The 25,313-nt window shown below is 36.3% G+C and overlaps 1 protein-coding gene across 5 annotated transcripts in view; it reads left to right on the forward strand.

Annotated features, from left to right (window-relative positions):
* Positions 1 to 352: 352 nt before the first annotated feature.
* The window catches only part of LOC120414058 (insulin receptor substrate 1), a 303,617-nt gene continuing 278,656 nt past the window's right edge, over positions 353 to 25,313 (forward strand). For 2 of the 5 annotated variants that reach the window (XM_052708149.1, XM_039575075.2), the window contains exons 1-2: positions 356 to 577; positions 8,800 to 10,028. The gene's annotated coding sequence lies outside the window, so the exon portion shown is untranslated. Of the gene's footprint in view, positions 578 to 8,799; positions 10,029 to 25,313 lie in introns of all 5 variants that reach the window. The other 3 variants (XM_052708147.1, XM_052708148.1, XM_039575078.2) reach the window with 3 other exon arrangements.

Genomic DNA, 25,313 nt, shown 5'->3' on the forward strand with positions numbered 1-25,313 from the left:
ACGCGACTGGATTCGAACCCAATAAATATTATTGATGCGCGCACACTCCGCAAAACAACTTTGCGATCCTTTCGCGTAATCGATCTGCGGACACATACAGACGCACACATACAGCTGTACGAGCGCGGCCTCGTTTGTTTTGATTGTGTTCGGCATTTTTACGCTGATATTTACGTTTTTTCGCTCCTTGTGATGCTCTTTTTTTTCTCGCGAGATTCGCTCTCACTCTCCCGTTTGAAAAATTCTCTGTTTTTGTTGATTGTGCTCGCGGTTTCGCGAGCGAATACTCACCGCTCACTCGCTCACGGGAGAGTGCTCGCGATGAAATTCCCGCGGACACCTCTAATTCGTAACAAATTTAATTCTTGTTTTTAGTTAGTTACCGCCTCTCCGATTGACGTGTTGTGTGTCGGTTTTTCTCTTCGGGGTTTTTGTGTGTGGGTCGATTCGCGCGCGCGATTTTTCCACGTCAAACACACACACAAACGTCGGTACGTTTCGCCGGGATTTTCCGGATTTCCGGCAACGCGGCTTGTTGTCGGCGGCGGGTGTTGTGTCGTACAATATACTATTGTTGGTTAGTAGTAGCGCGATAATTGCGGTTGTCGTTATTCTTTTTCGGGGGGGAAATTATCATTAGTGAGTGTTGTTAGTAAAGCGATAGCCGACGGCGACGACGACTAACCGAAGACCGGCGAAGAAGAGCAACAACAACAAAAACAACAGCAATCAATCGCCGATCTTCGGCCTCTGTTGTGGTGGTGTGAGCTAGCGGAAGTTGCGCGGAAAGAAGAAAACAAAACAAATCGACGGTGAAGAAACGAGGAAGGAGAAGGCGAAGAAGAATATGTGAAGCAAAAACGGAACAGAGACCAGAAGAAAACGGGACCTGTGAATCTTCTCGGTGCGGTGCAGCAGCATTGCCAGATTATGTGTGGGGTGATTGTGAATGTTTGTGGGTCGGAGAAGTAATTGAACGGTTTTGATTGGATTTGTTATCAGATTGATTTGTGGTAGCGTGTTGTTTTAACAATTCAAGTTTATTATCATGTATCTAAATCAGTGGCTTTTAGCAAAGGCAACACCACTCAAAATCAATGATTATTATGTATTTACCGGGAGATTTTTGTCATAAAACTTCTTGTATTCAACAGTGATCACCAAGAAAAAATGTTTTTATCAGTGATCAAGCTTCAAGGTTTGCATCAACAAACAAGTGAACCTTAAATCAAAAATAACATACAGTAGAAATGAGATTTTCAGTCATTTTTTTCAAAATTTGTATCGATTCAACAATTTATATTCTTGTATTCAATATACGTTTTTTGTGTGTTTCTGATAAAGAAAATTAGTCTGGAAATCAATCATTTAAATAATGTTTTTTTTTAATAGTATAATAATTTATTGATTAAAATGATCACTGAAAAAACTTGTAAAATCGATATATAGAAAATCAGCCTTGAAATTGGTTATGAAACATATTTTCATGAAGATATTCAATTTGTTCCATTTTCTGAATATTTATGTATTTGTCAAATCTAAATATTTTGCGAAATTTCTTTGTATTTCTGTATACCTGGAATGACAAGTTTTAATAGTTTTTTTTTGCATAATTAGGCTAGTACAAGTTTTACTTTTTTGTCACTCGGCCCTGGTTGAGATTGAAGTGTGTTGGGGGCGCAACAGAAATTATAATTTCATGCCTAATGTTAAAAAAAGGAAAAATAACCCTGAAGTTTAAAGATATGAGAGCATAAAAGCACTTTTGCATTGGTCTGTTAGGTTACAAAAGTTGTGTATTTTACTCAGATTATTGATTGAAAATAATACTTTTAATTGTAAATATTCATGCCAACACAAAAATGTCCAGATAATTAAATTTAAGGTAAACGGGCTTCCTCGTTTCTCCGTCTATTTTGCACCTAAAATAATTCATTATGGCAATCCATAATTGATTTTTAATTAAATTACTTTGCATTTATTTCAAAATAAACAATTAATTAGCAATAACATACTTTTTAAAATTCTTCCCTCTGCTTTCAACAAAGTCGGTGTGAAACAATTTTTATTCTAAATTTCATGGAAAAATAGTAATTATTTGGTTGTTACAATCGATAAAATAAATTAACTTAAAGACTTCCAACAATATTCAATAATCAAAATCTATGTTTGTTCTCTATCTGCTATTCGAAATATCCAAAATTTTTGAAGGGCCGAGTTTGATTTAAATTAAAAATTAAAAAAAAATCGTTCAAAAAGAAAATTTTAAATAGATTGTTTTTGATTTCGAATGTTTTAGCAAATAAATTTCCATGTTTTGACACCTTTTTTTATTTTTTCTTTAATTTTCTGCATAAAGGAATAATCATTTTGTCCACATGAAATTCAAAACTACACATTTTTGCCGAATCGATTTAGAAATAACTGTAGAAATTATTTTAAATGATGTTGTTTTTTGCTAAATTTGAGTTTTAGCTTGAAAATTTGTATTTGTATTTGAATTTAAATTAATTGAATTTTAGTTTTATTTTAAATTCGATTTTACCATGACTTTTATTTTATACAATCTGTAGTAAAAATAAATTTTTAAACAACTTTTGAACTCAAAAAAAATAATGATTTTTTAGCTTTAAAAAGTAAAAACAGAAAATTTTCTTTTTGCAGTCGATATAAAATAACTATCATTTTGCGTTGTGATACTACTTACTTTTCCTATCTTTCCCGAATGATGAAACGGTCTAATTTTCATCGTCAAAGTAAACAGTACTGAAAATACTTTTTTGCAATTCCGTCGTGAAACTACTTACTTTTCCTAACATTCTCGAGTGACGAAACGGCCTACTTTTAACTACCAAAAATAACATAATTGAAAATTAATTCCCTTCAATACAAGTGCTGAAAAGTTCTACTTTTTAACACAAGTATTGAAATAGTAGTTTATGCAACAAGTTGCAAAAAGAGGATTTTTTCAGCACGAGTCGTACATTTATCCAACGAGGTTCACCGAGTTGGATAAATACGAAGAGTGCTGAAAAAATCAAGTTTTGCAACGAGTTCCATACAACATTTTTTGCAATTCCGAAAAACACTCATTGAGTGAAATTTTAAGTCAAATTTTCATGTATTTTGTCAATAAATCGTTTAAATCAAAAAAAAAATTGAAAAGTGTTACTTTTCGAAACAAGTGCTGAAAAGTTCAACTTTTCAGCACCCATTTCAGTGCTGAAAAGTAGAACTTTTCAGCATTTATTTTGAAAAGTGTTGCTATTCGATTCTGTTATTTTTGGTACAGAAAAGTAGGCTATTTCATCGTTCAAGAATGACAGTGAAAGTAAGTAGTTTCATGACGGAATTGCAAAAAGTAACATTTTTCAATATTTTTTGTTTTGATCGGTGAATTTACTTAACACATGGATGTTCAACATTGTTTAAAATTCCTGAAATTTCCCTTTGAATTGGATCAACTCGTCGCAAATCTTGATTTTTTCAGCACACGTTGTATTTTTTGGTAATCCTTGTTGGACGAATTCAAAGTCATTTTATAAAAAATGCGCGTATTTCTCCAATTTTTTTTTTAAATTATAGTTAATAACATAGACTTGTTGAAACATTTGTCCTTTGTCCAAAAAAATGCCTGATCGAAATACGGCCATTATAAATGTTATTTCATAGTTCTCCAAAAAAAAAAAATCAGGGAGATATATAATTATTACATAATTATGGCTAAAAATTGATATTTAAATTGAAAAAAAAACTTTGATTCTAAATTTTCAAGAACACATTGCATAGCGTTTATTTATGAATTTTTATTCAAAAAGAAAAGGCTTTTGAATCTCTTTAATATTTGATATTATGCATTTTTTTTTGTAATAGCATAACTGAAATAATTTATAAAGCGTTTTGTGATACTTTTTTACATTTGAACTTTGAAAGTTGAGCTTAAAATGTACAATTCAGTTCTGTTTTTCACTGTCGAGTTAGGAAATTGATTCAAGTTGAACAGATGTTTTCGAAGAACTGGCGTCCCGTTCCGTTTTAACGCAAAAAAAAGGTGCAAATCAATATGATAATGAATCATGATGCGCAAGATACTGAACAGCATTTAGTTTTCCAAAACCCTATAAAATTTTCCTAATCCTAAGTTTCTGATAGGTTTTAATCCGGGAACAACTTTATAGAACACCCAAAGCCCTAGGAATTGACCAACCAAATGAGCTCAAATTTCGAAGGCTAGTTTTTGGGCCATATTGAACATTTCGGTTGATGCGCTCGAAATTAAACACTTTTGATTTTTTTCATATATTCGTGAATTACGCTTATGTCGATATGTCTTCATCAAAATGAAATTTATTTCAACAATACATTTTAAATTATTATTTTTTAATTAAAAATAATCCATAATGATAACAAAACCGTTGAAAACTCCATTAATCTGGCACCGCTGCTGCTGCTGCTCGTCCCAGCGATTCCTCGCGCGATCACCGCCGCACACACACCCAAACAACGATCATCGCCGATCGTCGTGCACTATCGGGTTTCGATCGGCGCGATCGTGCCGGTAGATCGCCAAGAGTGCAAGTGTGTGTGCGCGCGGGCACAATCTACTTAACGCGTGCGTGCGATCGCTATGCGCGCTTGAGTGTGTTATGTTTTGATCGCGAAAGCTTGTGTTGGTGGTGGTGGTGGGTAGCGGATTTTTTTTCGGGGTAATTGCTCATGATGCCTCCGCGGGTTGGTTTTTTCGCGAATTATCGCGAATGTGCTGCCGCGGGGTGTTGAATGTACATCGGGTGACTATCAGAAAAAAAAGTAAAAGCAGCAAGAAGACAAGAAGAAATTAACGAACGAAAAAAAACTGCCCACCCGTCAGATTGGACTTGAATGTGTCGTCGTTTTGCTGTCGTTGTTATTGTTTTTGTTGTTGTTTTATTCGCCACGAATCCACACGAAGTATGTGCGTGATAGGAGCAAAAGATAGAAGAAAAGAAGAAAAACAAACTTTGCGAAACCTAGGCGCAAAGTACGAAAGACAGTCGTGTGTGTGTGTGTGCCGGTAGTCGTGGTTGTTGTCGTCGTCGTCGTTGAAATCGTGTCTGCAATTGAATCTGTTCGCGCAAAGTAGCGGGTTCCTCCAATCGAACCAACCAATCGGCTGGAAAAAAAAGTGAATGTGGTGAATGGGAGACTTGTGGACGGTGGAATGTTGCGTGTGTGTCTGTGGGGTGGGTTGCGCGAATGATGGAATAATTTTAATGTTTTGATTTTTATTGGCTTTCAAGAGGCTGTTTCAAATCGTTAAACGGCTTGAAATGTTTGGAATTTTACAATCAATTTCGAAACAAGCACTAATTTTGCGTAAAATAATAATAGATTTTGTTTTTAGAATCTTAAAAAGTTCTCGTTTTTAGGATATAATAACAAAATACATTTAAATCCTGTTACAAATAATTATCAATCCTGTTTCAAGTAATAATCAATTTAAAATTGCTCATCAAAAATCCAAATCAATTAAGTTTTGACTTTTGTTAAGAAGTTAAAGCTTTTATAGGTAAATTATTTTGATAATAAATATTTTTTTATAATTTTGAAGAATTTTGTAGTCCGTTCAGTTTTCGGAGTGGAAATTATTAATTTCAGATAAAATTAGACAAAATATATTTATTATGTTAATGCAGATTTAATGATAATATTTTCAAAGTGAATGTCCCCATCAATATCATCCCCTCCAATATTGGCCCGAAAAATCAGAGGGCAAACAAAATATTATTTGTGGAAATTGATGTGCAACCAACTGAAAACAATTTCAAATGCAGTTTCCTGCTTTGATAAACGATTTTTGCATGTTGTGGTCTGTTTCAAAATATTTTGAATTTAAGTTAAATTTTTATATACAGTTTACCCCAAAAATTGTTTTTGCTTAAAATAAATAGATCAGAAAATAAATCATTTTGAAACTAATGCAAGTGTGTTATTTTTTTTATTGAATCCTTTTCACTTTAATTTTTTTCACAGAAAAAATAGTAATCGCAAAACTTGTTATAGTAATAATTTGAAATGAGTTTTGACTTTGAGAGAAATTTTATTTTTTTTGCAATTTTTGAATTATTTGAATTTTTTGGATTTTTTTATATTTTATTTGTATATTTTTGATTTGTTTGGGGGTGAATAGAATTCCCAAAAAGTAACCACGTTGTTTATTGTTGTCCCCTGAGCAATAAAAATAAAAACATGTTGAGTGCATTAGAATGTTTCTTTAATTTTTAATAAAAAACAAAGCTTATTTTTTTTAATTCGAAAATTGAATCTGGGGTATTTTTTTAGGCTCAATTTTTTTATTGAATGTTTCCGATCTGTTTCTCTGGTTAATATTGGACCTGAGCAAGGGTCCTGATTTTCGGTTCAATGAACAGAAACCACTCATTCATCGCCTATCCAATCGTCGCCTATTCTAACCCGCTAGCATTCATGAGCGAATGATACTCGCAAGCAACCAGCGAATGGCCCGAACTGTTCACTCAGCGCACTCACACACTACCATGCTCAGCAAAGAGCCATTCCCACAAAATGCCAGCGCGGCAGTCTTTTTGTCTTCACGCCCTCAGTTTGCCATCAATTTGATTTTTTCTTGGTGGAAGTTTCTTTGAATGGTGTCTATAATGTTATGAAATCAAAATAAATGCACAATTTAATTGATAACATTGATTTTAGGCCACCCAAATCAATGAGATAAAGGCAGCGCATCAGAGAAAAAATGTTTTCAGTTCAGCGTGATCGGTGACGTTCGGCCTGTCTGAGCCGTTCGGAGACTGAGCCGATCAGAGAGAGAATGAGATTTGAAGAGCGAACACTCTCGAAGCGAATGGTGTGAAAGTGACAAACAGTAGGAATTCATCAGGGCAGTATCGCGTCGCCTGCTATTTGTGCTCGCGAATGGAGTGGTTGATTTTGAGCAATCAGGACCCTTGGACCTGAGATAAGATTTTTGGAATATGCAAAATATTAATATAATATCAATATCAAAAATTTGAACAAAAAAAAACTATTCCATTTTTCGATTATTTTTAACTTTTATTAATTTTTTATTACGTAGGAGAAATATTTTTTAAGTGTGCTGTTAGAAGTTATCGTTATTTGCCCGATAAATTATATATTTTTCAACATATTAAAAATTATTTTAGAAAAAAATACTCCTTCAACATAAAACTAAATTTGAACAGTTTTTTAAGCTGAACTATTGGACTATTTTTGCGAATTATTTTTATTATTTCAGTCTATTCAATTTTCAAGATTTTTAAATTATGTCTTTCTTAGAATAATGAATTAACGGATCTTTTTAAAAAACAGATCTCTTCAAAATTTGGGTTCCTTTTTGAAGTTTTAAATGTTAATAAAAATAATTTGAAAATAAAAAAAACAATTACAATAGCCAGTTGAAAAATGATATGTGAAGATCTATTTTCCCAAAAATTTAAATTGTTTTATTGAGATTAGTTCTCCGGATTTTTTTTTCAAAAAGTAGGTAAATCCAAAAAATGTCAACATTTATTTTGTTATCAGTTTTTGATTTTCAAAGGGCATTGGACAATTAAGAATCTTCAGAATATTTAGGTTTTGGTTTTCCTTTTTTAAATATTCGAAAAATAAAATCAAAATATAAAACGTACAATACCCGCAAATTATAATGATTGGAAGCTGTTCAATAGACCCAATACACAACAAAAAATCCTGAATTGTTACATCGGAGAATGTGGACAGATTTTTTGCCAGCAATAGTGTTTATTATGGTCTCAAAAATTGTGTAAATTTACGTTTTTTTAATGTGTAATTTAACTTATCTCACATAAATTCAGGTAGGGTTCTATCGAAAAAAGCAACATTCAACCAAAAAATTAATCAACCATCAAAATTAAATTCAGTTCCTTGACGACTGTAATAAAAACACAGTAAAAAATTGTGTAAATTTTGGAAGGTTGAATATTACCTCTTTAATTATGTAATTTACCTCAATTCATACTGAAAACGTGACATTACACCAGAAAAGTTGTAAAATAACACATTTTCATGGGTAAATTTAAATTTAACCCCTTCTCTTCTTTGAAACTTGTCTTTATGAAAATTGCATTTGAAAATGTTAAGAGATTTTGTGTCAAAAAATGTGTAATATAGCCTTTAAAAATATGTAAATTTACATCTTTATTTTACATAAATTGTGGTAAAATTGCATCTAAAAAGATGTAATTACTCAACCATCACTTTTTTCAACCTTCTAAATTGAAATATTTTTTTTTACTGTGGTGAGGGTAAAAGTTGAAAAAAAAATCCATGCATTTTCAAAAGGTTTTTCTTCTTCTCATGATCATTGTTTTATGAAAGCTTAACTTCAAAGGATAAAAAAAACACTTCATAGCAAGCAAAAAGGTGGGAAGTTGACGATTTCTTTTATATTTTTGTCTTGATTTTTGCTCATGAATTGATTTCATACTCTTTTCATATGAGTTAATCAATGTTTTGAGCATTAGCTTATATTAATGAAAAAAAAAGCTTTAAGTATTGCTTTCATTAAAGTATTCATTACACGGCCTCGTCCCAACCTCGATCGCCACTAATCAAAATGCTTCGAACCCACCCAATTAATGCGTTGATCTACTTTCGCGCGCAATTACCCGGCTCAAAAATTATTCGACAAATTAACGACATTTCAACACGATCGCACACACTCGATCGGCAAGTTCCTCACCCTTTCACATTCCGGTTGACAGCGGCGGGCGAACAAAATTTCACCCACTTTTTTTCTTTCAGATATGAAACTTGCCCCGAAAAATAAAAACAGCAGAAGCAAAAAACTTAAAAATAATTGAAATTCCAGTTTGAAAACAACCTCACCGACTGATAGTGGGACTGCAGCAGGTGAAAAAGTGAAGGGTGTAAGAAAAAAAAAAAAGATTTATTAAAGTACACAGCAGCCCTCAGAACCGCGGCGTTGTTTTGGTGTTGTCGAAAGTTGAAGTCCAAACTTCTTCTTGAGGAAGGAAAAAGAAGTGAAAAAAAAGTTGGAAAGATTGTATGTGAGTACGTAAGAGCGGAGCACATCCATTCCATAAGGAGCCTGGAAAAAATAAATAACTTAACCTCAAAGAAAGCATAAAAAAAAGGAAGATTGAAGGAAAGTTGTTCCTTGTGTTGTTTGTGGGGGTTAAAATATGTGTAAAATTTAAAAGAGGGTAGCTAAAAGGAGCAAAAAGTGTGAACAAATAAAAAATAAAGCAGCAAAAAAGGAAAGATAAGCAAAATCCGGGTGACACAGCGAAGAAGTTGACGTGTGAAATAAGCTCAGTGTAGTTGGGATTGCAGGAGCTTGGCCAGTACTTGTGTGTGGAGATGGCTTGATGTTTTATCGAAGGTGTAGTGCTTTTATTGGCGTTGTGTAAGCCCTCTAGAGAGTGTGATTTGTGGCTTGGGCAAGCGAGAGAAGAAAAAAAAGTGCGTTGGTGCGTAGCAAACCAATTTATAAAAAGTTAAGAAGAAGCAAAATAGAGGTAATAAAATAAAGCAGAGAGGAAAAATCGAAGAAAATAAATAAAAGTGTATTAATCCACTTCAACGAGAAGGTCGAAACACGATTGCGTAAGATTATATTCGCTACACATTTTTCCCAGTGTGCCCAGGAAAGCCTTACACTAGGAAAAGAAAGAAGAATAACCAGGAATCCAATTTTATTGGCAGCACTGAAAAAAGTGTCCCAAAACAAGCCGCCACCCCCCTTCCGAGTCGTTGTTACGTGATCCGCGCTAATAAATTGGAAATTGAATAGAAGAAACCTAATTAAGTGGGCGGTCGCATTACACCAGAAGTCGACGTTTTAATCGGTGGGGTCCACACGTGTGTGCATGTTCGACGACGAGGTTTCGAGCTGAGCTTTCGAAACAGCAGTTTTGGCAGTTGTGTTTTCCAGCAGAGAAGGGGCAACAGTAGCAGCGCCGTCCGGCGGAGGTCGTGTTTGTTCTGATTACTCAATTTCAGAGAATTACGTAAGTTGAGGATTCTAGGAATGGTTCTTTGTTTTTTTCAGGAGGGGAAGTTTGGTTTTCTTGAGGGTTTATTGGTCATAAGGATCCTGTTTGAAAGGAGCTGGTGATTTTGCTGTTAGTACATCATGAAAATGTAGTTTATGCCACAAGTTGTAAAAAGAAGTTTTTTTTTCGCCGCGAGTCGTTCAGTTATCCAACGAGGTTTTACTCCAAAACAGTATCGAAAAGTATTACGTTTTAATACAAGTGCTGAAAAGTTGTTTTTTAGGTTTTATAGTGCTGAAAAGTTGAACTTTTCAGCACTCAAATAGGTGCTTAAATTTACTTTTCAGTTCTGTTATTTTTGGCGATGAAAAATAGATCGTTACGTCATTCGAGAATGGCAGGAAAAAATAAGTTATAAATATGGATTTATTTAGGGTGGTCAATCAAGTCGGGATATCGGGAAAGTCGTGAAAAAGTTGGGAATTTATAAATTTTTTTGTCAAAAAGTCGGGAAAAGTCGGGAATTCCAAGCATACCTGTTTGAAAAATTATTTTAACTCTTCAATAATTTTGTAATATTTTGTACCATTTTCAAATTAAATTCACTCAATTCTGCTTTAGTTACTTACTCTAAATGTAATATTTTATATGAATATGATTTCTAATAATTTTTGTTTTTATCAACAAGGGTAAGGTTAATGAAAAACTAAAATAAAAATAGAGACTAAGACCCAGCTTAGAGTGATGATTCTTTTTCATTTTGTCACATAGGTAGATTGAATATTTGATAACAGATTTTAACTTGAGTTTGGCAATGGTTTTTTTTATAAATATTTTTAATTGTTTAGCTAAATTTATCAAGTTATTTCAAATATATTTTTTCCAATGTTGCCCTTGAACTTTTTTTGTGAGTATGGGTAAATTACCTTCTATAGATAATGCTTGGTTTTCAGTTTTCGATATAAAATCTAAAATTGAAAAAGTTATTTGTGGTTCAGTTTCTGTGTTTACAAAAATTGGCAATAGTTGGATTTTTTCAAATTTATTACAATTTTTTTTTTCGGTGGTTGATATGACTTTTCTTGTACAGAGTTTTTTGTTTGAAATCGTTCTCAGATAAGAAATGCCTATTATTTGAGCTTTTTGGAAAAGAAGGGAATTTGAAAATGCGATTTGAGTGATCACCCTGCAGTTTATTCAATTTATATAGAAATGGCTCTATTAGATTTTGGGCATCAAATAAAAACATGTTTAAATTTTGAACGTTGAAAATTATAAGGTGTGAATCTTTCTCTTGTCATGTAATTGTACCAAAAATGTGTGAGTTACCAAAGGAATTACAAATGAAATGTTATACATGCTAAAGCTTACTGATGTAATTTAACAGTTAACTTGTTTAATTTGACTTTTTAACATTGAAAATAGAATTTCCTATTTTTTTAACTTTGATTTTTTTGTGTTTATAAGGCAGGTATAAATTTTATTTATAGTTTTTATTCATCGGCTCTTGTAGATGTCGGTCAAAAAAATCAAAGTTAAAGCCAGATTTTCGAAATTTTGAAACAAATAGTATCGCAAAATGCAGTTATGCTACCATCAAAAATTTGCTTAATATCAATGAATTCATAAAAATATATTGTTTACAAAATTTAAACGTCTTTTACCGATCTGTGGTCACAAATTACAAATTTGTTGAAATACTTAAATGCTTTTTTTTTTTAATTGAAAATGCTTAATTAGGCATTATACAATCTTTGTGAATAGTTGCAATCGATTTTACAAGTATTCAATTTTAGTCAATAATTTGAAACTTAATAAAATGCAATTACCTAATTTAGGGGACTGAAAAGGCATCTTTTGCGGCTAAAGATGGTGCAAAATCTTGTACCAAAGTTAGGGTTTTTTGGGAAAAATTTGATCTTTTTTTTAGAGAAAAGAAATGATTTTTGGAAAATAATCGAAATTACTGGGTAAAGCTTCAGGTGAAATTAATCAACAAATGTTCAGAGATACGGCCTCTTAAAGTTTAAATTTTGTGAAAAATTAGTTTTTCTCAGTGTCACCTAATTAACTCTCATTTCGCAACTTTTGTGACTCTTTTTATTGTCTTTTTTTGTCACTTAAAACATATTTTAGTTTTTTAGTTTATTCTGTTTATTTGTTTTTGTATATATTTTTCTTAAATTTTGTCTAATTTTTATTTTTGATCATATTTTATTGTTGCTAAACTCTAAAGGTTATTTAGTAACTTTGAATTAGCCAGCTGATAAAAGGTAGCCAATTTGGATTTTCAGATCTATTGAGGTTTTTTATTATTGTTTTCTTTTTTATTGTGGTTTTCCTTCAGGCCAGTACTAATAAATGGACACTAGTCACTATTATTTTTATTTTGCTGTAGTCCGTTAATACGTATGAAGGAATAAAATAAAATAAAAATAGTTATCTGAATTTACCAATATTTAGCAAACTATTGGAATGCTTCTTTATTTTCTAGAAAAATGTTTATGTTTCAACACTCCATACTTATACTAACTTTAAATAATTAAAGAAATATTATATTCAAAGCTTCATAATCTTCTACGATCTAAATTTAGAAAAAAAAGTCTTTTTTAATCCTACTTTTGATATTCAAAAGGAGTTGGCAAAAGATCTGAAACATTTCTTAAAATTTATCTGTATGAGATCTTTTGCCAACTCCTTTTAAATACCGAAAATAGGCTTGAAAAAATTACTTTTTCAAACTTTTTTACTAAATTTTGATCGTGACGATTAATGCGGAAATATCAAACAACATTCGACCTACAAGCTCCCAGCAACCGATCCAAAAGTCAAGCTCTGGCCATTTGTTTCGATTTGCCACGTTCACTTCCTGCTTCAAAAGAGTGCGTGCTAAAACCTTGTCCAACTCTGTCCGACCCCAGCCAGCCGACAATAAATCTTAAACCAGATAACGCACCACAACCACGCCTTTTGGCCGGGGCGGAGAAATCGCTGCCTACAGAGCTCAACTGGTCAGTTTCTGACGCGATATACACTACCCCAGGTAGTCTGTCGCCAAATCCGCAAGATTTTGCAACTCTCACGATCCCAAAGCATCGCAAAGTTGGTCAAGATCTGGGCGTCTACGACGCGACTACCTGCCGTCCGGTTTTCGCCCCAAAAAGGTCTCCAAAATCGCGCACCAAACTTTCGCATACTCCCGCGATGGATTACCACGAAGTCTGCAAGCGATTTCAATGCCGTCATCGTCGGTGGCCGTCGAGCGCTCTTGTTGTTGTTTGGGTTCAGAGCATTTTTTTGCTGCTGCTTCATTTTGACAACACTCTACCACTATAAATCATATACTTCTCTAAGGGGACCGCACGGATCTTGGCGGCGGTCCCCACGACCCAGACAGAAGATCGCGGACTACCAAAACATCCTCCGTCCCTCCCCTTAAGTTGTTGTTTTTGCCCTCTTATGCACGAGTCAATTATCGCTAACCTCTCCCGACGAAGAAACCGCCGACCACCGCCAAAAACATAACAAATAAAGCAAAAAAAAAAAAAAACTTCCCAAGAAGTAAACAAACCACCTTTCGTCTCGGTTCCCGGCTCTGTCAGAGAGTCGGCGGCGGCGGCGGCCGGCGATAGCATATATCAAATCTACACTTCTCGCCACCACCACCGATTCCCGCGCGTCCGGTCCTGCTCCTGAGAAACCGAATCCGAAAGCCAAGCGAGCAAAAAAAATAAAAATTATACACCTATTTATAAAAATAATCTCAGGAAACAGACAGACATAAATTTACATTTCTTGGTTCGCGTTTTCTGTGTGCATTTCGCGCTGGCCTGCTTTTGGCGCGACGATGACTGTTGTTGTTTCGGTTGGTTCTTGGCGTTCTAGGAGAGGGTGCCCCGGTTGGGCCCTGAGAATCGGAGCTGGCGTTCCGTCCATTTGCCACGGTTCCCGCTATCGTTGACCCACGCGGTCCCTAGAAAGTGTAGAGTCAAATATCTACAGTTGAGTTGCTTCTATACATGAAAATGTGCAAAAGTCTTGAAGTAAATTGTTTTTATTAAAAAAAAATCCTACTACCTAATGGACATAATCATCTAAAATAAGTAAAAAATTAAAATTAAAAAAAATCATGTAAATTTACATTATTTATCATGTACCAAAATAAATCATAATGATGCACGGAGAAAAATCAGTTTGAACACTTTGTTCGTGGTTCCGAATTCCATGAACGATTGTTCACAATTTTGGGAGCTGATTTTTCTCCAGGTGTATTTTTACATTAGATTCAGTGGACATTTACATTATTTGTGTTGAATAATTCATCTTAGGACTAGTGATTTTTTGCGATTTCGCGGAAGCCGCGTAATCCGTGAAATTTGCCCCTGGCCGTGAAATTGTGTAAGCACCGTGAAATAAGCATTATTTATTTTATTTCAAATACTGTACAAGATTTTTAACAACCATTTCGGATGTTGTTTCCAAACTAAACAAATATTGCTTGTCAGATTTAGAACTATTATTTAAAGATATTTTTCATTAGAATATTGTATGAAACGCAGAAATTGATTTCCAGCTAATTTTATTTTTTCCTCAAAATTCCAAAAAGATTGTAAAAGAACATTATTTAACACTACAATGAAAGAAAACACACAAAAAAGTTATTTGTTGAGCATTTGCTATGTATTATAATTTTCTGCAAATATCAACTGCTTTTATGAGTTTTGCCTAAAATTTATTCAAATGCTTGAATTCCTCTATTGTTGAACCTAGGAAAACAAATAATGTTTTATATATTGTTAGTTTTATAACACTTGTTTTACTACTTCTTATCTCAATGAAATTAAATTAAATTTGCTGAATCATAACTTTAACTGACGGAAATTCTCCAACAAAATTTCAAAAAAAAAAAGATCTCATTTTTACATTTATTTTGGGCAGTTTTTAGAGTACCGTGAAATTGCCGTGAAATTCAAATGTTTTGTAATTGGCATGCCGCAAAATTTCGATTTTTTTGCCGTTAAAAATCACTAGCCCTATTCATCTTACATTGATTGACTAAAATAAAGCAATTTTTTGTTCGGGAATTTAAAATCAGTTCTTTCGAATACATTGGAAATATGTTCTTCTTTGGAAGAATTTCTGATCGATTTGGTGTCTTCGGCAAAGTCGTTATTATTTATGAGGACTTTATTCAAATTAGGCTGGTACAAATATTTTTAAAAGTTTTTGTCACCCCCCCCCCCTTCAAAATTGGCCCGAAAAATCAGGGGGCAAAAAAAATATTTTTGCAATAAACTTCAAAATTTCAATGAAAATTCAAGTGCAACCAGCTGAAATCAAATTAAAATACATTCTCCTGCGTTTAAAATCATTTTTAGCATGTTTCAAAATCAAATCAAATTATTCGCTCTACAGCATTGCCTTGGCGTTCTCGATTGCGAGATTCCTACTCGAAACTAGGTGTTCGAAGGCTTGATTGTTGAGGCAATTGCAAACCTCTTTTTACACCTTAGCTTCCATCCACCCCGGGATTCGAACTGACGACCTTTGGATTATTAGTCCAACTGCCTACCAGCGACTCCACCGAGGCAGGACCCAGGGAGACGACTCCTACACCTGAAGTGAGCTAACGACCTAACCTTTTTTTTAGGTTAGTCCGGGACCAACATTTACTTCCCTTCCGACGGAAGGCGTGATCAGACAAATCTCGTCTCGAAAAATGCCACCGGGACCGTCTGGGATCGAACCCAGGCCGACTGGGTGAGAGGCAATCACGCTTACCCCTACACCACGGTCCCGGCTAGCATGTTTGGGTTTATTAAAAAATCTTAAGATTTTTGGAAAATTTTCGATGCAAAATCATTTTTTTCGATACAATTTTTGTTTTTGTCAGATCTTAGATTTTTTGAAAACTAATGATTGCAAAACAACTGAACTAGTGTAAAATGCATTTTAAAACACTTTTTTCATTTAAATGTGAAGACTATGGCTTGTTATTTAATTTTTTTTTTATTTTTTTATTTTTTAGCCCCCCCCCTTGACCTCGGCCAGGGCCGAGGGACAAAAACTTTTTTAAATATTTGCATCGGCCTTAACTCTTTTTTTCGCAATAAATTACCCATTTTTTTTACTTTTAAATTTTTTTGATATGAGATTATTGAGCCATAGGGAAATAGGGCAAAAATTTTGAGCCGAGCAATGATTTTTTTTTTGAAAATTTGTTTTTTTTTTTTTGAAAATAAACTTGGAATCTAACACAGAAAAAGTTCTGACGTCACCCTTTAATGTAAAATCAAAATTGTTTGAAAAGTACTTAGCATTTAAAAAAAAATATGTTTTTGGTGAAGGGCATAATTTTCAAGTTGTAACCATTTTCAGATAAAAAAAGGAATTTTCTGGTTTTTTTTTTAAATTGTGTCCGTCTGTATTAATTTCTGAAAAAAATGAATAGCTAAGGATTTTCCTATTTTTGTTAGTACTTTCGAAATTCGGACAAATAGTTGCTGAGATATATAGTCTTGCAAAGAATGAAAATTTATGAAATAGGGATTTTCTGAGTGTTATCCAAGTAGACCTTATTTTTTAGAAGACGGTAGGTCAAGATTCGAATTCTCCGAAAAAAATATTTTCAAAGGTTTAAAATCAAGTCTAATATTTGAAAAGATAAAAAAAACCCTATTTAGGGACTTTTGAAACATTATTCATATTTTAAAATCTAGAAAAATTTAATTGAAATAGAATATTTGCAAAAATGGACAAAGATGGACGTTTTTTTTTAAATCAAACATGTTCCTATTTTTAAACACTAAATAAGAAAAAGTTCTTCTCGATTGCAAATTGAATTTTACATGAAAAACTGAAGTCAATCTTTCTCCTATTTTTTTCTTCAAAAATTATTGCTTTTGAAAAAATTATGGCTTCTTTGGTCATACAGAGGGTCTCCACAAAGTTTGTAGATTCATGGTGCACACATGTTTTACTGTGGGTCTCGTGGCGCAGGGGTAGCGGCTTCGGCTGCCGATCCCGATGATGCTATGAGACGCGGGTTCGATTCCCGCCTTATCCACTGAGCTTCTATCGGATGGTGAAGTAAAACGTCGGTCCCGGTTTCTCCTGTCTCGTCAGAGGCGCTGGAGCAGAAATCCCACGTTAGAGGAAGGCCATGCCCCGGGGGGCGTAGTGCCAATAGTTTCGTTTCGTTTACATGTTTTACTTCCCTAAAACTTCAACTTTAATCTTCAACTAAGCCATAAACCATCTCATGGTGCATTCCTAAGAAAATCCCCCCCCCCCCGCCGTTGCGAGCAGTAGCACTTCCTGTACGCTCGCGTCCAAAACCTAATCCAAAGCTTCATTGCCCAATTAGCACCGGTGGATGCACACGAGCGGCCAGCAAGATCCGTGGTCACGAACCACTTCAAAGTGTCAATATCCTGGGCGCTAATTACTTTGATTAAGTTTGGCGTGAAGGCGCGTAGCGTTGCGTTTATGGTCGTCAATCGGCCACGGTTGAGTTCCGCGGCGACCTTTCGATTTTCGATTGTTCGATGAGTTTTGGCCCTAATCGAAAGTTGCGCCGCGACCCCAACCGAAAAAAAGAGTGCAGATTTTCGCCATCGATACCTTCCAGGAAGCCGCGCGCGAAGGTTCATCAAAAGGAGAGGTGTCTGGGCGCCAAATAAGCTATTTTTCCGGAACATTGCCGGCTTTCCCTATAAATAAAGATTGACCTTTTTTTTGGGGGTGAATTGATAGCGAAATTTACGGCCCCCTCTGTTCGGGTGGATGTGTGGAGGTCACTTCCGCCGAAATGATAACCTTCTGAGAATGTGAAGGATACGGGACGAATTAGGATCATTGGATCAACCAATCGATTTTGGGAGAGCCAATTTGGGAACATTGTTAACCTTAATGTGAGTAACGAGTTGAATGAAGTTCGATAAAGTGGGTAGAATAGAGATACTAACATTTTTACCAATTTCTTGAGATCTACAATTGGACAAGGTAGGCGCCGTTATTGATCATAATCATGCTACTGTAGAATTTGGAAACGTCAGCGATTCAGTTGTTACTTAGTATTCTGTTCATTTTAGTAATTTGACAACAAGCCTTACGGAGAACTTCATTTCTTCATCATTTCTCAATCAAAACACTACCTTCTCCGTTATCAACCGGCAACGTTCAGCAATCTCTCAGTGTGTGTTTTGTGTTCAGTTTTGCCCAAATCTACATACACACATTCCCAAATTTCCTTCCTTGTATTCGTACCTCGCACCAAAACGCCGAAAAAATGCGTGCGTGTTGAGATGCCGCTCGATTTCCTCCCCCTCATTTCCCTACTTCACCCTCGAACCGACTTCCTCAAGGCTGAAGCTCTGCCGCTGAATTTTGTGTGTTTCTAGAATGACTATTAATTTGTTTATCAAGTAGCACACAAGCGACGCGGGGCCTAACCTTGGCGCCGTTCATTGACATTTTTGTCTAAATTCGCGCATCGTCGTCGAGCACCACCACCACCATCAAGCCCATGCCTGTTTCAAGCCGGGTTTTTTGTTGTTGTTGTGAAACATCAACCCGAAAAAAAAACATCGCGAACTGACCGCGGCGTGAGTGAGAGAGAGAGAGCGCGCGCGAATGTTGCTCGCGTTTCACTCGCACTCGTGCGATATTTTGGTGGAAGGAGACTTGTTCGGCAAGGGGATTAAATTGTTGTTGTTGTTGTTGCGTTTTGGTGGGGCCTATCATTTGCATGGTTTTTGTTTCTGTGTGTATGGAACAAGTGGCGAGAACGGTTGCTTGCATCGTGAGTTGGTATGGTGAGGAGTAATAACAAAGCCAAGGATCCACTTCGGAAGACCACCTTGGTCTACTGCTCATGGGACTCTGTCATGAGATCATGTAGAGAAGATTTTATATGAAATTACTTTTAAGAATGAGATATTGACAACTCTCTATAATCTGTATCTTCAAGTCTTGGTTGATAGCTGTATATGGAAATTTAGTAACCCTAACATCAGATATATCAAAACTTCTCGCGATTCAAGATATTTAAACGTCTAGGTATTCCAATCCTTAAGGTGAAACGGAACGCCAATTCTTGGAAAACTTTGGTTCAACTTATATCAATTTCTGAACTTGACAGATTGCTTGCTATCGGCCTATTCAGCGTAAGTTACGGCATTTTCCTTTTAAAGTGCTTCCAAAAACTCGAATCTTGTTGTCAATAACCTTCCCTTCCCGTTTCACCTTAAGCTGTCCGAGTGTAGGAATGTCTTAATTTCGAATACCGGCAAAATACGGAAGTCGTAAAGTTGAACTCTTTGATATGATTCGTATACACCGAAAAAAAAAAAAAACTTAAAAAAACAATTCCCGTTATCGACAATTGTTGTTCATGAATGCGTGAACCACGAAAGATCTTATTCATGAGTATGGTGCATTTGCACTATAATCGTGAAAATTTTCCTTCGTGTTTCTCTTTATGAACACAATTCTTGATTTCATTAATTGACTTTTTTCCGTGTACATCTAGGAATTCCAAAGATTGAAGGTCAGAAATATATATAAAGTTAAGGAAACAGAAATACAGTCCAGACTCGATTATCCGAAGCCCTTCGGAAATTCGAGTTCTGCGACTCCATTTTGGTCAAATTTGAATTGATAAATGCATATTAAATTTCAAAATGCATTTTTCTTTCAATACGGTCACGATTATTAGAAGGCCTCGAACAATTTTACTCCGGGTAATCGAATCACGAAAAAAAAATTCTTTGTCTTATTCTTTGATTGTCTAGTTTAGATCCTTGAAAAAATGATTTAGAATCCAGAGCGAGTTGTGGCGCTATAACCACGGCAAATAGTGTCCAGGGCATTCGTGGAAATACAATGTCCCATCCCAGAGGGTCCCGGAGTACCAAACCTTCTTAGCATGGTGCTCCCAACGAATACAACCAAAATCTCGGAGCGTATGGTGGTGTGTCCCCACGCTTCTTCCTCCCCTGTCGATTCAGAATTGTGTTGTTGTTCGAACACTCAGTGCTCAAACTCAACCCAATTACGAGTCATCTCTGTGATACGGCTTTACGCAGTAGGCCTGGCCGCTTTAACGTTTGTGATGTTTCAATGCATTCTAATGCAATGGCGCACTACAAATGTTAATAAATGACAAGAAGAGTGCTAGGCGTCATCTAACCTAAGGCACTCTCCAGGATCCCTTCGAAAGATTGGCTGCGCTAGGGTCTGATTAGATTAGATTAGATTGAAAAAATGATTTAGAATCCAAGATGGCGGCCAACGATGATGAGATATTGAAAAACACATTTTGTTACATAAGCAATCAATTATTCAAATTTGACTAAAATGGGGTCGCAGAACTAAAATTCGATTTTAAACACAAGAAAACGAAAACCAGGAAAAAAAGTCCATGTTTCGATTATCCGAAGCCTCATACAAACCTTCAGATAATCGAAACATCGGACAATCGAGGATTTGGATAATCGAGTCTGGAATGTACCTAAAAATCTGAACATAAACGAAAAATCAAAGTCGCTCGAGCCGGGGTTCGATCCCCCGTCCTTTGGATTAGTAGGCGAAAATTCTAACCACTAGGCCATCGCGGCTTGGTGAGCTATGATTGTAAATAGGAATGCTGTTTGGCAAGAGTCCGGAAGTTCTGAATAACGTTTGAATCCAATCGATTCAAACGTTGTTTAGGGTGGGGCTTGTCGGTTCAGCTGAGGTACCTCGCGCCCGGCCAGTCCTGCGTAGAAATGGGTCACCGAAGCTTACACCATCCCAATGCCTATGCGTGTTTCAGTACTTGTTTGATAGCTGCCCGGTAGATAGGAGATTCGGATGTCGGAAAATCAGATGCAACTGAAAATATTATATATTTAGCTTTATTCCGGAAGAGTTTCTCGTACTTTTAAAGATTATTATTTGATGCTGTCCAAGTGTCTCCAAATATCAGCTACTGATATATACTACATGAATTTGGAGCATAGATTCTTGAATATTTGGTTGAATATCGATATTGAACTAAATACATCTGAGTATGAGAATTTTTATCTAAGAATCCATATAAAAGATACTGATTCTTATTAATCTAGGAATCCTACGATTATCAACAGCTGTCCAAGTGTCCGGAAAAATATTAGAATTGAACACTTATCTAAAGACACACCTGAAATCCAGATATCTCAATATCCAAATAATTTTGAATATACATGTGACTGAATAATGAAATATCAGGATGGTTGAGTGTCCAATCAATCTGATTGAAATGTGTCTGACTTAAGATTAAGATTGATGCTGATTTGAATTCAACACGGATTCTATGAATATCCAGTACAGATCCGGACACATCTGAAGATCCGAATGTAGGGGAACTATACCCTTTCTCAGCCTATTTCTATTATCGGCCTATCAGCACTTCGATAATGAATTAGAGCGTCCATAAAGTGTTTTTGACTGTTCCAAAGTAATAAATAGTTCAAATAAAAGTGAGCAAGCAACTCTCCATTGTTGATACACCTGAAAATTTTGATTTAATAGCGGAAAACGGCAAAAGTGATGAGAATCGGTCGAATGGCTTAGAGTGATTAAAATGGGTATAATTCCCCTATATCTGAATATCGGAATTGTTGATACTGTGTCTGGAATAATAATTTTTAAACACTTCTTCATATGGAGCAAGGATTCTGAAGCTGAGTTCCTCTACATAAAAACTACCATGTACACTATTGATCAATAGCTATCCAATTATGGGGACATCGAAAAAAATCGAACTTTGAGGCGACATCGCGCACCGTAATTACACGCCCGCCGTCCCAAAACCGGATCGCTCGGAATGTACCTCAAACCACATTCCGCGCCGCCACGTTTTTTTTTTGCGGATCCCGGACACATTAGCATCGATAAAGATCCGTGTCCGAGCGGTGGCCATACCGCAACACAGCGAATTCGGTTGGCCGGATCAAAACAAGAACACTCGGACCAAAGCAAAATTGGTTAAACATCGCACAAAACCTGAATGACGATCGTCGATCGTGTGGTTGTTGTTCAGTTTGTTCAGCACAATCGCACCTGATTGATGGCTGAATTATGGGTACCGCTGGAAACCACCCTCAGAAGCAGCCTCCCCCCAGATCAATGACTTGCCATTACAAGAACTCGGTGGAGTTGTCGGTATCAACCCTGATGGCGATATGAAACAAAAATAACCATATTTCTGTGCTGTGTCCTGCGCTGCAGTCGACAATGAAAACACGATAATTTATTGGTCTGCTCCGGGCCCAGACTAAACAACTTGTCATCTGGGGAGGACCACACCTCGAGCGACTTTTTTTTTTGCTTCACCCCGAGGTCGTAGACAATTTGACTGAGTTCGACGAGAGCCATCATCATCGTCATCGGAGCTCTGAACTTTTCCACAACAACACCACCACCACTCCGCGGTAGATATGGTGTGATGGTGGCACATTTGCATAAATACCTGCTCCGCAAACCCCCTTGGGAGCGTGGTGGAAGAGAAGAGGGGAGGGCGGTTCCAAATGACGTTCGAACGATTGTCTGAATGGAATAAAGTTGTTGCTTTATCGTTTTGACTTGTTTACTTGGCCGGTTTGCTGATACAGTTTTTGATCTCTATTTGGCTGGTTGGTTGGCTGCGAACCGTACAAGGCGACTTTTATGGCTAAGTTGTGTACGGTGATAAGTTGGGAATCGAATTTCTGTGTAGTGGTTGATCCTTGAATCAACGAGATTTGTATATTTAGATTGACTGTTATCTGGACTTTTGTTGAAAATCTTGTCACTGAAAAGATAAGATCTGAAGCTAGACAAAACCAATCAGGCTCATATTTGGGTAGTAGATGCGTAAGAATGATTTCTACAAGTTGTCAGGCCGATTTTGCGAAAAAAAATTACCGTTTTTGATAAAATTAAAGTATACTGAAAAACTTCAAACCATTCCCTTAGTCCTTAATTTATTCAATCCATTTACTAAAAAGACAATAACTAAGGCTAGATTAGACCAATCAAGCTCATATTTGGGCAGCTGATACGTAAGAATGTTGTCTACAAGTTGTCAGGCCGGTTTCGCGAAAAAAGGAACCTGTTACGAGAAATCGCTGTTCGTGTAAAAAACTCCAAACCTCTCCCTTAGCCCTTAACGCTAATCCTGTGTTCCCGCAATAACTATGTGGCAAAACGCCCGGTGGCGACCATCACATGACCGCACCGACCTTATCAGCTGCGAACCAGCCGGCGCTTGTTTCGTTCGCGAACTTCATCCGTCCAGAAAACAAAACAACGCGCGACAATCAGCCGCTTCACGCTGATAATCGCACGCCATGACCACGTCTAATGCATCGGGCCCCAGTTGCTGCGCGCGGGTTCTACTACAGCGGCGTGCAAAACACCCTCGCGATAAGCTCTAGTCCGGCTTGGACTGGTTGACCACGCGGGGCTAATCACGATTTGTCCCCGTTGGCGCCCTCCGGCTGACCGTTCCAAATGGGTTCGGATTCGTCGTGGCCGCGGTGGCGCCACCGCTAATCCCGTTCGATCTGGGTAACTAGGTTCTGGGTCGTTTCGTCGAATGGCGTTTCACCGAAGTACTCACTTCAGCGGTGAAATGTCAAACGTAATCCGCGCGTAATCCGATATCTCCCGCAGTGTCCAAATCCTTGGACTAGTTCGAACCGACTGTCAATCGGTGGCGGCGCCGGTACCTTCAAAACCTACGTGACGGTGACAACGCCTTGACAGACGTCTCCACCGAATTGTAACACTTGTAAGTGTCGGACCACGCGGATTGTGCGTCACAGACGCGTCAAAACAAACACAGCGCCGTCGGTCTTTCTCTCTAGCGGTTGCGCCAACTAGCGAAAAACATCGTAACTTACCTGCCAGCCGACTAATGACCGCGCAGCGGCAATAATGGTCAGAAGACCTTGGACGAAGGCGCAAAATTAGTCATTAGAGGGGTGCTGGTAGACACCAAAGTCGAACGCATAAACAAATGCGGCAGATTACGGAAACGCGGTAACTCAGCGCTTTATTAGTCCGGGAGTTGGTTGAATAACTGAGAACGGCTGGACTGGACGACGGGTCTTACTGGGAAGAAGTGGGCACCCCCCGTCCCATTATCGTTAGTCGTCGAGGTTAGTGGCACAAATAAAAAGTAGTGCCATTTGTGCAGAACCATGCCGTAAGATAAAGGTCGTATTGTATACTAATGTGTCGAGTACGGATTGGAATGCTGTTTTGATAGCTTGTTCCTTGTTACTTGGTGTGCTAAATTAGCAACTTCAACAAAACTGATTTAACTACACCAGAGGTAAAGAATTCGACTGTACTAGAGATCTCTGAGTATATTCTAGGTAATCTGAAACATCCGGGATTTAAGGTCTTTGTGTCTACCTCCGTAACTAGTTAGAGGTTGGCAGTTTTGGAACTTGGAGCATACTCGCATAGTTGAAGAGAGCATCTGCAGGGTTGTTACGGACGGCGCGGATCGCGCGGATGGCAATTTTGATAAATACATTAATTGAGAGAGATAAAATAACTTCCAAGCTATAGGGAATTCGAATCATTTGTATCTTAGAAGTGTTGTTACTGCAACAAAATTGAATTGTTTTCCGAAAATGTTTGTATTTTCCTAATAAGAAACGTCAAAATAATCTTCATAAAGCGTTTATTTTTCAAAATGTATTGTTGAGGATTTCTTTAATAAATTTATTACTACATCCAAATGATTTTTTAACATCTGCTTAGGCTGGTACAAATATTTTTAAAAGTTTTTGTCACCCCCCCCTTCAAAATTGGCCCGAAAAATCAGGGGGCAAAAAAATATTTTTACAATAAACTTCAAAATTTCAATGAAAATTCAAGTGCAACCAACTGAAATCAAATTAAAATACATTCTTCTGCATTTAAAATCATTTTTAGCATGTTTGGGTTTATTAAAAAATCTTAAGATTTTTTGAAAATTTTCGATGCAAAATCTTTTTTTTCGATACAATTTTTGTTTTTGTCAGGTCTTAGATTTTTTGAAAACTAATGATTGCAAAACAACTGAACTAGTGTAAAATGCATTTTAAAACACTTTTTTCATTTAATTGTGAAGACTATGGCTAGTTATTTAAATTTTTATATTTTTTTATTTTTTTGCCCCCCCCTTGACCTCGGTCAGGGCCGAGGGACAAAAACTTTTTTAAATATTTGCATCGGCCTTAACGGATCAGAATATTGATTTTGTTTTGAGTTTCGAGTCATGTTATTTAACCTTATTTATTG

The sequence above is a fragment of the Culex pipiens genome, chromosome 2, assembly GCF_016801865.2.
Source record: "Culex pipiens pallens isolate TS chromosome 2, TS_CPP_V2, whole genome shotgun sequence".
NCBI classification, from domain to species: domain Eukaryota; kingdom Metazoa; phylum Arthropoda; class Insecta; order Diptera; family Culicidae; genus Culex; species Culex pipiens.